The sequence below is a fragment of the Pleurodeles waltl genome, chromosome 3_1 (genome assembly GCF_031143425.1).
Source record: "Pleurodeles waltl isolate 20211129_DDA chromosome 3_1, aPleWal1.hap1.20221129, whole genome shotgun sequence".
Lineage (NCBI taxonomy): Eukaryota > Metazoa > Chordata > Amphibia > Caudata > Salamandridae > Pleurodeles > Pleurodeles waltl.
The window spans coordinates 127682377-127694529 of NC_090440.1; positions in this window are offsets into that span (position 1 = coordinate 127682377).

The following is a 12153-nucleotide window of genomic DNA, read 5'->3' on the forward strand; positions in this document are numbered from 1 at the left end:
ATGATCTTGCACTATTTCGTTGCACTAGGATTGGCCTCCAGCAGCTGCTTAACCAACCTGCATCTTATACTTCCACAAACCAATTGGAAGTCAATTTGTTTAAAACAAAAGTGGTCTCCTTTGGGAGGAAAAAACACCTGGGCTTTAGTTGGTATTATAAAAGCTGTAAACTTGTCTTTGACCAGTCCTATAAATATTTATGGGTACATTTCGATTCCAGGGACAGTTTTGTTAAACATAAGAAGGAAACTGAACTTAAAGCTGTGGCATTGCAGGTGGCCTTCTCCAAACTATCTAAAATTGTAAAGGGGCCGACCCTTCTTTCCCTAATGGAAGTTATGAGAGTAAAGATTATCCCTTCGTTGGCTTACAGCCAAGAAATTCTGTTAGGCAAAGGCTCTTGCCTATTAAATAGGCTGGTTAACAAAATCTACAAGAGAGTCTTTCATGTCCCACGCTTGGCTTCACCCGCATAGGTTCGGTTGGAATTTGGGATTCCAGATTTAGTGGCAGTTGGTGCTGGTGCTTTTTTGAAGCTTTGCTATAAATTGTGTCAGGCCACGGACGGTCTCTTGGAGGCAGATTTGTGGCAAGAAATTAGTGAGTCGAAATGGAAGTGTACTTATTCTCATTTCTTGGCTGAATGTAAACGGCGACTAGATGCAGGCACTCTTCGGGCAACTAACCCCCCCACTCTATGTTTAAACTAGATATTAAATGGCTTATTCAATTGTACTCCTATCATTCAGATTGTTCCCTCCTCATTCAACGGAGGTATGCCTGGGCGGTAATCGAATCCTTCTAGCTAGGTATGTCTTCTAGTTTTTTCTCTTGCCCTTATGGGTTCTGGCTATAAAAAGCCTTCATGGCCTTAAGGATGGGAGATTGTTTTTAAAAAAAAACATCTGCCCCAATGGCAGTTACCCCCCCAGGGTTGGTGTGACATGTAGAGGCTGTAGTAACGCGGATGAACCCATTGATCATTTGGTTTTCCTGTGCCCAGGTTTATTAAAGAAGCGTAGATTTGTGCTTCGGAGCAAATGGAATGAACTGGGAATCCGCTCCTGTCGACAGGCTATCATCCAGTCTTTGGACCCAGGCAGCCCAATGTTAAATGTGTTATTGACTAAATGTACTAAAATTGCACAATCTAAATTCAATGGCACTGTGAGCAATGAACAGGTATAATCGGAATCTTTTCATGCTCTTGCCACATTGCTTGTTATTGGTTAGGTTGAGGAGTTCTAATGGCATATGTTGATGTTTAGTGCAATTACTATTTAATGCAACATTCACTTTAGGGCTGTGGCTATGGATTTTTTCTTTCTTTACTATGCGGGGCTCCTGGTTGGGTGGTTTGTTTTATTTTATATCCCAGGATGTCTTGCGCTTTTAGGCAGGAATGTCTTTTTTTAATACGTCATGTGTGTCTAATTTATGGTGTGTTTTTAGCATGAATTTAGACTCTGAGGGTATTTATTCTCGATTGCCTTTTTGTTTCTTTTTTGTATTGTATTTTATTATCTGTACAATAAATTATTATTCATTCAATTAGGAAATCACTATGTCTCAATTTCGTACACCTAGCCCATGGTGACATAAGACATTTTTCACTCAAAGGATTTTTGAGATATTGTGCTCTTGAAATGAAAAAGCATAGGTCACCAGCCCAGAAGAGTAAAGCAGATTTAATGGGTATCTAGGATGGCCGTCAGGTTTAATGTTTGTGGTACTTATGAGTAGGTTTTAGTAGAATTAACGATCTGGCTTTTTGAATATATTTTGATTTGTTCTAAGAATAGAGCCAGGACACATGGTCAACATAGTTATGCACTTTATACATGCATTTCATTAATTCATTCATAGGCCATGGGGATATGATCACTGATGTGCTTGTGAGTGCATCCTGGAAACTGACCTGATACAAAGGTTTGGGGTTGCTTGCACCTGGGTCCATTCTATTATGAATATGCAAATTGAAACAAGTATAATGCCTTAAGTACCTGACTCTCAGAGTCAGCAACCCCGACCAGTCATAACCTTCTCAAGGAGATAGTGTTGGGGTGCTCAACTTAAGAACTCAGCCCAGCATCACAATAACTGATGACTTAACACAGTACTTTACTTTATAAGAGAAAGTACTTTATTACACACACAAATTAGATACAACAATGTGAGATCAAAGACATATAACTTAGTAAACTGGGTGCTGGAGCTTCTGGGCGTTTGCCTGCTAACCGCTTCCTCCTGCCCTCCCCTAAGGTGGGCTCTCTCTGTAACAGTGTCTCTATTAACATGCATCAAGGTACAGGTTCAGATTACCCTTCTCTAGTATGTTTAGCACACCTATTTTAGCACAGTTCTCATAAGTCCTTGGTATCTTACTACCATGCAGATGTCTGAAGTGCAGGTCTGAGTCTGGCATACAATTAGTGACAGCACACCCTCTCCCCCCCCCCCGCAGCCTCCTTCTACTCTTTTGAGGTCTCAGGCACACTTACAAGGAATTTCAGATAACTTGGAGTTGCAGTAGTCCCATGGGGTGGTCATTTCTTGGCTGACCTCTTGGTATGGCAATGGTTTGAAGGGGCAAGTGGGCAGTGCCAGTATCTGGTTCAATAAGGAGCAGCAGTGAGCGCTATTAAAGAAAAACGAATGAGGCTCTGACTTCCTTCTTTTTCAAATTGGTGCAGATCCTGAATTTTAATTAGATTTTTCAATGTGATATGTTATTGTTTGATCTTGAATTTGTATTATTGTCAAATGTTTTTGATGTAAGTAATGTTTGTGTGGTGCCAATTTTTTATATGAGGTCATTGCTTACAGTTCTGTATATGTTTTTCTGCGTTTGATAAATGTTTTTCAATTAAAATTGTTCTGGATAAATGTTATGTATTAGTGCTTGGGAGAGGTAATTGGTTTTGCCTCCTCATTGTAAATAATAATTTTTCCAAGTTAACTACAGTGTTGGTTCATGTTTCTTTTGTGTAGTTTCATTGGCCTAGCCTTGCTGGTTTAGAGATCATACCCCTTTATATTACAGTAGTATCCAGGTCACAGCAGCACAGATGAGCCACAGTCCCACTTCTTGGTCAAATGAGATACCCTTGCATGTCTGTGGCGACAGCATCATCGGATAACCCACAGTCACAGTTCTTCAGTCACAGCAGCATGGACAACTTTGGCTCCCAACTGGAATCACCACTCACAGTCTGTTGCCCAACATCACCTAGGGCACACAGATCACTCTCCTTCACCCTCCTTGCTTTGACAAATCTCACCAGCACTAGGGTCCTGCTGCTTTTGGCTCATTCTGGATAGTTACACCTCCTGCAGGATTGACAGACTCCTTTCCTATCTCAGCAGCCAGATTGACTTCTAGGCACTTCAGGTCAGAAGAACAGTTTCTTCCAAGAAGGTAAGACTTAAGGTGATGTCACCTAACTCCTGGAAGTTTGTCTGTCAGACAGGCTCAAGCTGTGGCTGTGCAGCAGTCATCTGAGTACTCTGAGGAACACTTCCTTCCTTGATCATATAGAATTTGCAACCAAAACTACAATTGAGTCAGTGTTCTTTTAAGTGCCCTCTCCAGGATCCTTTCAATATATAAAGGTTTTATGGAGTGATGCTTCTCACATCAGGTTAGTTTCTATCCTGGAGCACCCACAACTTTGTGCACCTGTCTGTCACCAGCCACATTCAACAGTGATCCAGGGAAAGAGAGAAGGATGACCTCACCTAAAAGAAGCCTTTCACCTAGAACTACAGAGGCTGCAATCTCATCCCTCTGCCCCACATATACCAAATGGCAGTGTTACACAAAAACTAATCAGCAGCCCTTACCCGCAAAATGTTTAGGTCAATTTCTAAAGGGGTCTTCACTCTCTTACCACTTCAGTGTCTATATCTCCTACCTGCTTCTTGAGGAATATCAGCAATACATTTCCACTGACTGGGAAAACAACCTCATCTCCAGCTTGTGCAGAAGGCCAGGCCACTGGCATCCAAAATGTATCCCAATGACTTTGTTACACAGGCTCATTCATGCACACACTGCCTGTAAAATGTATGCCTCTTACCCACTACCCAAACATGCAAAACATATCTTTACAATGTTAGTGCTAGGATATGGGTTAGTGCACAGAAGCAGATGTCTGCATGGGTGGGACAGCAGACCTCCACTTCAGTGATACAGATAAAAAGGTCTGGTCACAACGATGGACTAAAAACACTGTTAAGCTGCTACCAGTGTTCTACATACTAAATCCAAGATGGGACAGTAGTGCACGGTCAGTGCAACTTAGGCATGCTTGAAATGATTCTTCAGGTCAAACACAACTCCAGAGCCTTGCTCATTTTGAGGTGTGAGACTAGGGCCAAAATCATAAAACATGATACCAGGGCCCATATTTATACTTTTTGACGCAAAACTGCGCTAACGCAGTTTTGCGTCAAAAAAATTAGCGCCGGCTAACGCCATTCTGAAGCGCCATGCGGGCGCCGTATTTATTGAATGACGTTAGCCGGCGTTAGCCGCCGGCACCGTCTGGTGTGCGTTAAAAAAAACGACGTACACCAGGCAGCGCCGGCGTAGGGGGATATGGGGCTTGGGTGTCAAGAAATGGGGCAAGTCAGGTTGAGGCAATTTTTTCGCCTCAACCCGATTTGCGCCATTTTTTTTCCACTCCTAACCCCCATAGAAATGACTCCTGTCTTAGCAAAGACAGGAGTCATGCCCCCTTGCCCAATGGCCATGCCCAGGGGACTTCTGTCCCCTGGGCATGGTCATTGGGCATAGTGGCATGTAGGGGGGCACAAATCAGGCCCCCCTATGCCACAAAAATAAATAAAAAAAAAACACTTACCTGAACTTACCTTAATGTTCCTGGGATGGGTCCCTCCAGCCTTGGGTGTCCTCCTGGGGTGGCCAAGGGTGACAGGGGGGTCCCTGGGGGCATGGGAGGGCACCTCTGGGCTCCTTCAGAGCACACAGGTCCCTTAACGCCTGCCTTTTGCAGGCGCTAAAAAACGGCGCAAAAGCGGCCGTACAACATTTTTTTTGACCCGCCCACTCCCGGGCGTGATTTTTGCCCGGGAGTATAAATCCGACGCACATGCCTCGGAGTCGATTTTTTAGACGGGAACGCCTACCTTGCATATAATATAGCAAAGTAGGTGTCCACGCAAAAAAATGACGCTAACTCCATGGACTTTGGCGCTAGACACGTCTAACGCCAAAGTATAAATATGGAGTTAGTTTTGCGTCGAAATTGCGTAAAAAAAAATGACGCAATTCCGGCGCAAACGGAGTATAAATATGCCCCCAGATTCTCTCAGTCAGGCAGTGACTGCAGGGAAATATGACTTCAGACCAAACAGAGGGCATTACTGACCGTGGCCATAATAAAATCACTTCAGAAATGTGAAGGCTATTGATCTTAAGGTTCAGTATGTGTTACAGAATGGACTTCTGAATGTTTTTTCAGCTTGCTTCTTGATTGTCCGAGGAAGGGGGGACTCCTCTTTGTAGACAAGCTCTCACCATGCACAGTATAACAAAAGTGTAAGGTGCCAGCTGCCTCCTTTAGTGATAAAAAAAACTTCTTGGAAATCTGATAATGCTAAATTGAAGATTGAGATTCGAGTTACAGTAGATAAGCTAGACATGGGGAAAAGAAAAAAGATCAGCCAAAAAATCCAGAAGAAGAATCCAAGTGAAAACAAAGAAATAGAGACAAAATTATGATGCATCTTCATCTTGTGTACACCTTTCTTAGGGTCATCATAGGAAAGACTGAAACTTCATCTCACACATCTTCAACCATGGTGAAATATGGACATAAGTGCTGAAAACCTCAAAGATCACAAGTCATATGAGTGAGCAATATTACATTTACGTGCAAGGAGGGTGAAAGTACTCCTAGGATCAAACATGCAATTTAACTGCATAAGTACATTCGGTCCAAAATCATATTTGGGAGCAAAATGCACTGAAGTGCAAAATCACCCTTACCGCAAAATTAAAAACAGTATGAAGATAATTGTAGCATCAAAGCTCCCATGTACAGAAACACATTTAGGAGTAAAATCATTGGTAGTGCAACATCAGCAAGAATGTGGAAATAGGTTCATAATCCCATTTAGGGAAAAAAAACTACTTTTAAGTGCATATATTTTGGTGCAATTACCTTTGATGCAAAGTCAGGAGTGGAGTGAAACGGCACACTTGCAAAATCCACCAGTACAAAAATAAAATGTGATGTTAAATTAACTGTAAAACGTGTGCTTCATAATTACATCACATTTTGTAGACTACACACTGAGGTGCAAATCACACTTGGTGCAACATCAGGGTGGGAATCTTGTAGGTGCCGACACAGGAGGAGCATCCTCTTGCACAGGAAAAACAAAGTCTTATAATTACACTGGAAGCAGCAACAAAAGCTAATATTCCCAAAGTGCGACGTATAATTACACTGGAAGCAGCAACAAAAGCTAATATTCCCAAAGTGCGACGTACACCTCTGTTTGGTTCAGTGGGACGCTTCTTTTAATGCAACTAACTGAAAGTTCATACTCAGGAATGTGTACAGTATACATCAAATATTCCACAACCTGCAAACATTTTACCCATGCATGAGTTGACAGTGTGTTCTATACAAACGGCTTTGCACAGCCTAAAGTTGATACAAAACAGAAATATTCCGCAGTGTGTGCTGCACTGGAGGGATTATTTTTCAAGATGGTTTCTTCCAGGCTCCATGAACACAGTCTAAGGTTTTAGGTGACCACTGCACAGTTATCAGAAATGCATACCCTACTACTTCCCCTTCAGAAATATCAAGGCCTCATTTACAATGTTTTGACCCAGGGCAGCTATGCAAGGCTTCTTGCTGCACTTCCCTGCTTCAAAACAATAAGGCAGGAATGCACCATATCTACAAGATGGCCCCTGCACTGTACAAATTGCTGCCATGCACCAATGCAGGCACCCTTGTACCGTGGAGCAAGGGTGCCTGTTTAGCGGGAAAGATGGTTTTTGTACAGGAAGGGAAACCTTCATTGTTTTTGTGCAGAAAGGGGAACCTTCCTGCACAAAAACAATCATGAGAGGCATTTTCCTCTTTTTAAGTCTGCTGCAAAATGGAGCACACATATAAAGAGGATAAATGAAAGAAATAAAGATACTTCTGTCCGCTGTGTCACCTCTGCACCACCCCTGAGGTGGTGTATGCTTTTGACGCATTCCCAGGTTTACAAAACCTTGTAAATCTGGGAATGTATTCAAATCCATGGTGTTGCGTGGGAACACCCACACAAGACCCATGGAAACACCTCCCTGATGCAAAGTAAGGCAACTCAGCGACTTGTGCCGCGTTGCCTTAATCCATATCTCCAAGGCCATGAAAAACCATGCAAAGTGGCTTTGCATGGCCTTGTAGATATGGGTCAGGAGCCTGCACTGCCGGTGCATCACAAAAAGTGATGCACCAACAGTGCAGGCTGCTTGTAAATAAGCCCCATGTATTGTGTGGGACTAGGCATTCTGTGTACAGGGCTGCAATGCGGAATTACTGCATTGGCGCGTAAATGGATTCAAAAGGCAAACTGATAAAAAGTAAACAACTTTTGTGAAAGCTTGCTTTGGTCCAAGTATAGCACACCATGGCCCTTAAAATTGAAGGAATTCATGTGAATGGGAACTGGGGCAGCAGAGCTGTAAAGACAGTAGTGTAAACCTTTAAGGTAGTAGCTGTAAATTGACCTGAAATCAAGATCGATGCAGACATTTTAGTGGTGTACAAGCGTAATTGAAAGGAGAAAAACCTCCAGCTGGTTTCCTCTCCAATTGCTGCTAAACTATTACAAAAAAATGTTCCTATGGTTTTCATTCATGAAATAGGGGGTAGACTCAGAGAGCATTAAATAACTTGGTTAGAGCGTCATTAGGTGATCGCACCCCATATGAATTACTCTTTGAAGTACAAATGTATGTGCCTGATTTTGGTTTCTCTGGAAATTTGGCAGAGTCAAAACCAAATCATCTGACCTTTTTTTAGGGTTGAATTTATCCCAGAGTATCCAAGAAATCAGAACCAAATTTTCCTTTGTGAAGAATGCTGTCTCTACCACCACTGAAGAGAAAGCTACTGAGCTGCTGATGAGGATGTGTGAAAGTGTGATAGCTAGGACAGGAAACAATTCCTGAAAAGCAATTCTCTGGACCATCATACAGACCATCAGTATGAATTATTGGGAAAGAAGGTTCTCACACAGTAATGTTGCTGCTGCGTCCTGGTGTGAAGAAACACAGAAAAGCATTGATCAATCACATTAAACAGCATTATTTAGCTGTTTCTCTTTAGCAGGCCCCCGTCAACACCAAGGCGCCTCCAGATAAGACCAATGTGTGTCCTCTACTTAGTCTGGAACTACCCCAAGAGTAATACAGCCATGTTGAATTAATTGACCTCATTCAGGAGATTGAAGTTACTGCTGGGTTTCCAGCTTTTCATCAACTGCCAACAACAAATGATGAATCAAGAGATGCAATGCAAGTGCTAACTTCAACAAGTGAACCCGATCCTGCATGATCAACAATTGCAACCACTTTAACTGTTGTTTACTGAAAACCACCAAAAGAACCCATATCATTTGAACTGATGAAGCTACTAGAAATAGCTCTGTATGAAAATTACTGTGATTCAAATATTGAAACAAGAGAAATAACGATCCTTCAAGTTAATTGAAACTACAAGTGGGCTTGATTGTTGTTGGTTCAGGGAAAAATCTATTTTTCCACCATGGTCATACATTTGGCTTTCTATTTGAACCTTACCCATCCTAAAGTGGATGATATCATTTTTATAATTTTGCTATTGGCAAACTACATCGCTGACAAAATAGTGCTGGCTCCTGTGATTCAGGAATTGGAGTCACATTCTTCTTCTCAGAGAGCCAAAAGGGATTTTCATGCTGTAAACATTACTGTGTATCCTGTGTTGGATGGTGTTGTTTCGGAAAAGGTTCCTTATCAAACTATATGTACAATAGAAATAATTCAAATTCCTAACATTTTATGAATCTTCCTGGAAAGGCATTATCATTCCTGGTCTTTCTGCAAGTTAATGAGAAATAAATACTAAACAATCTCTAACTCTATGTGGAAATCATCAGAAGGTGTTCTTTTCACCTTTATGCACACCATTGCATCCAACAATTTAATACTTTAAGATAAATATATACTTATACACAGTGGGAGTATTGGTGGACCCCACCAATAAATAGTCCAAGAATTTTCCAGAGTAAGTTTCCTTATTTTAAAAGTGATGACAGGTCAGATCCAATTGCATTTCATTATTACCAGGAGCCAGAAAAGATAAAAATGATTCTAATTACAAATCACAGATTTCTTTCTTTCCCCAGTGTGTACAATCTTATACCAATAGAGCAGATAGAGAGCACTGTTTTTCATCTGTGAGAATCCACGGTGCATGTGGCTTTTGCATGGAGTAATTTCTTTGCCAGTCACTGTTTTTATTTCTGTGCTTTCCAGGAACACACATCCTCAGGAAGTAATAAAACTTGTTCAATTCTTTTCTCCAACATGTTTGAAAATTCCATTTTGAATTGTATTGTTGTAGAAAAGACAATCCTACATTCATTAGCGCATTCGTCTGCACTCACCAACTCAATCCTATGTAACTCTATCACTTTGCACATCTGTTGTAACCCTTTGAAGCCCTCCTTGCTGCACCTGCTTCATGCATTCCCTCTTATCACACAATTCTTAGGAATGAGTGATACTTTACTAGAACAAATACATCTTGTTGTGGGTTGACCCTGGGTTTTGTATACCCATAACCTGATCAACAGATAGTAAAATGACATGTGTTAGACTTTTTCATCCTTGGTGTGGTCTCCCTTAACTTTTTGCCTCTGTTTCCCAAGTTGTTGATGTGTGCTGGACTCTGATTTTGCTGTTTTTGTTACTCTGGGCACTTTACCACTGTTACCCAGTGCTAAAGTGCAAGTGCTCCTTTACAAAATGTGTATGTAATTGGTTCATCCATGAGTGGCATATTTGATTTACTAGTAAGTCCTTAGTACAGTGCATTAGAGTTTCCAAGGGCCTGTAAATCAAATACTAATAGTGGGCCTGCAGCACTGGTTGTGCCACCTACCTAAATAGCTCTGTAGTCATGTCTCAGAACTTCCACTGCAGTGTCCATGTCTGCAGTTTTAACTGTAAGTTCGACTTGGCAAGTGTACCCACTTGCCAGGCCTAAACCTTCCCTTTTTTTACATGTAAGACATCCCTAAGATAGGCCCTAGGTAGCCCCAAGGACAGGGTGCAGTGTATGGTTAAGGTAGGAGATATAGTGATGTGTTTAATATGTCCTGACAGTGAAATATTGCTAAATTCATTTTTCACTGTTGCAAGGACTGTCCCTCTCATAGGTTAACATGGGGGCTACCTTTAAATCTGATTAAAGTGTAGATTTCCTTTGGGAGCGGATAGACATGTGGAGTTTGGGGGTCTCTGAGCTCACAATTTAAAAAAACATCTTTTAGTAAAGTTGATTTTAAGATTGGGTGTTTGAAAATGCCACTTTTAAAAAGTGAGCATTTTCTTGCTTAAACCATTTCTGTGACTCTGCCTGTTTGTGGATTCCCTGTCTGGGTCAGTTTGACAGTTGGGCTGTTTGAACCTCTCACTAGACAGTGACAGAAAGGGAGCTGGGGTGTAGTCTGCATCTCCTGATGAGCCATCTGTGCTAGCAGGGAGAGGAGGAGTGGTCACTCACACCTGAAAGGGCTGTGCCTTTCCTCACACAATGCAGTCTCCAACCCCCTGGTGTGTGTCTGGGACCTGGCCAAGGCAGGATTTCACAATCAAGAGAGACTTTACTTTGAAGTAAGCCTACTTCAAAGGGCAAAATGTGTATAAGAAGGACACCAAAAACCACAGACTTTAGAACACTTCTGGAAACCAAGAGGAACCTCTGCCTGGAGAAGAGCTGAAGAGCTGAGGAAGAAGAGCTGCCCTGCCTGTGATTGTGCTTTGTGGAGCTATCCTGTAGTTGCTGCTTCTGCCTGTGCTAGAGACAAAGACTGGACTTTGTGTTGCCTTCCTTCTTGTGAATATCTCTAAGGGCTTGATTTAGAACCTGCCTCCTATTGTTTGAAGTCTCAGGGACAGCAAAGACTTCTCTCTGCCAGCACCTGGAGAAGCCGGCAGCCCAAGAGTGAGAAATCCACGCACCGACCGCTGTGCGGGGAAAAAAATGTATGCGACTCCGATCTGCGGCTGAAAATCGACGCTCGCCTGCAACGCTACCGGAAGATTGACGCCTGCGGTTGGAGAAACGATGCACAGCATCGCTGACGGAGGCTGGTGAGATCACAACCCGCGCTGTGTGGTTTTCGGATCATCGTGCGGCTGGATATCCGACGCAAACACCACTGGGCATGTAAAAACGACACAAGGCCTGCCCGCACCCGAGAGTGCTGACCGGATCGACGCATTGCTATCATGCAGAGAGAAGAAACGAAGCATGCTGACCCGACTAAAGGAGAAACGACGTATGGTGTCACTCGTGAGAGAAATCAACGCATCGCAAGCCCTTTTTGATGCACACTTGCCTGTGCAGGGTTATTTTTGACATACTCAAGGTACATTTTCACGCTAACAGTGTTAGCGTTATGTTTAAAATTATATGAAGACTCTTTTTGATTTTTTTGATAGCCTGACTTGTGTATTGTGGATTTTTGTTGTTTTGGTCTTGTTTTATTTAGATAAATATTCTCTATTTTTCTAAACCTTTGTTGTGTCATTTTGTAGTGTTGTCATTAAGTTACTGTGTGTGTTGGTACAAATACTTTACACCTAGCACTCTGAAGTTAAGCCTAATGCTCATGCCAAGCTACCAAGGGGGTAAGCAGGGGTTAGCTGAGGGTGATTCTCTTTTACCCTGACTAGAGTGAGGGTCTTTGCTTGGACAGGGGGTAACCTGACTGCCAACCAAAGACCCCATTTCTAACAACGTGCTGTTACATTTTATACTCCCCCGAAAAAAAACTTTTGAAATGGTTCCTTGGCCAAATGTTAATATGATAAATACATTATTTGATAAATTAAACAGGCTTGTT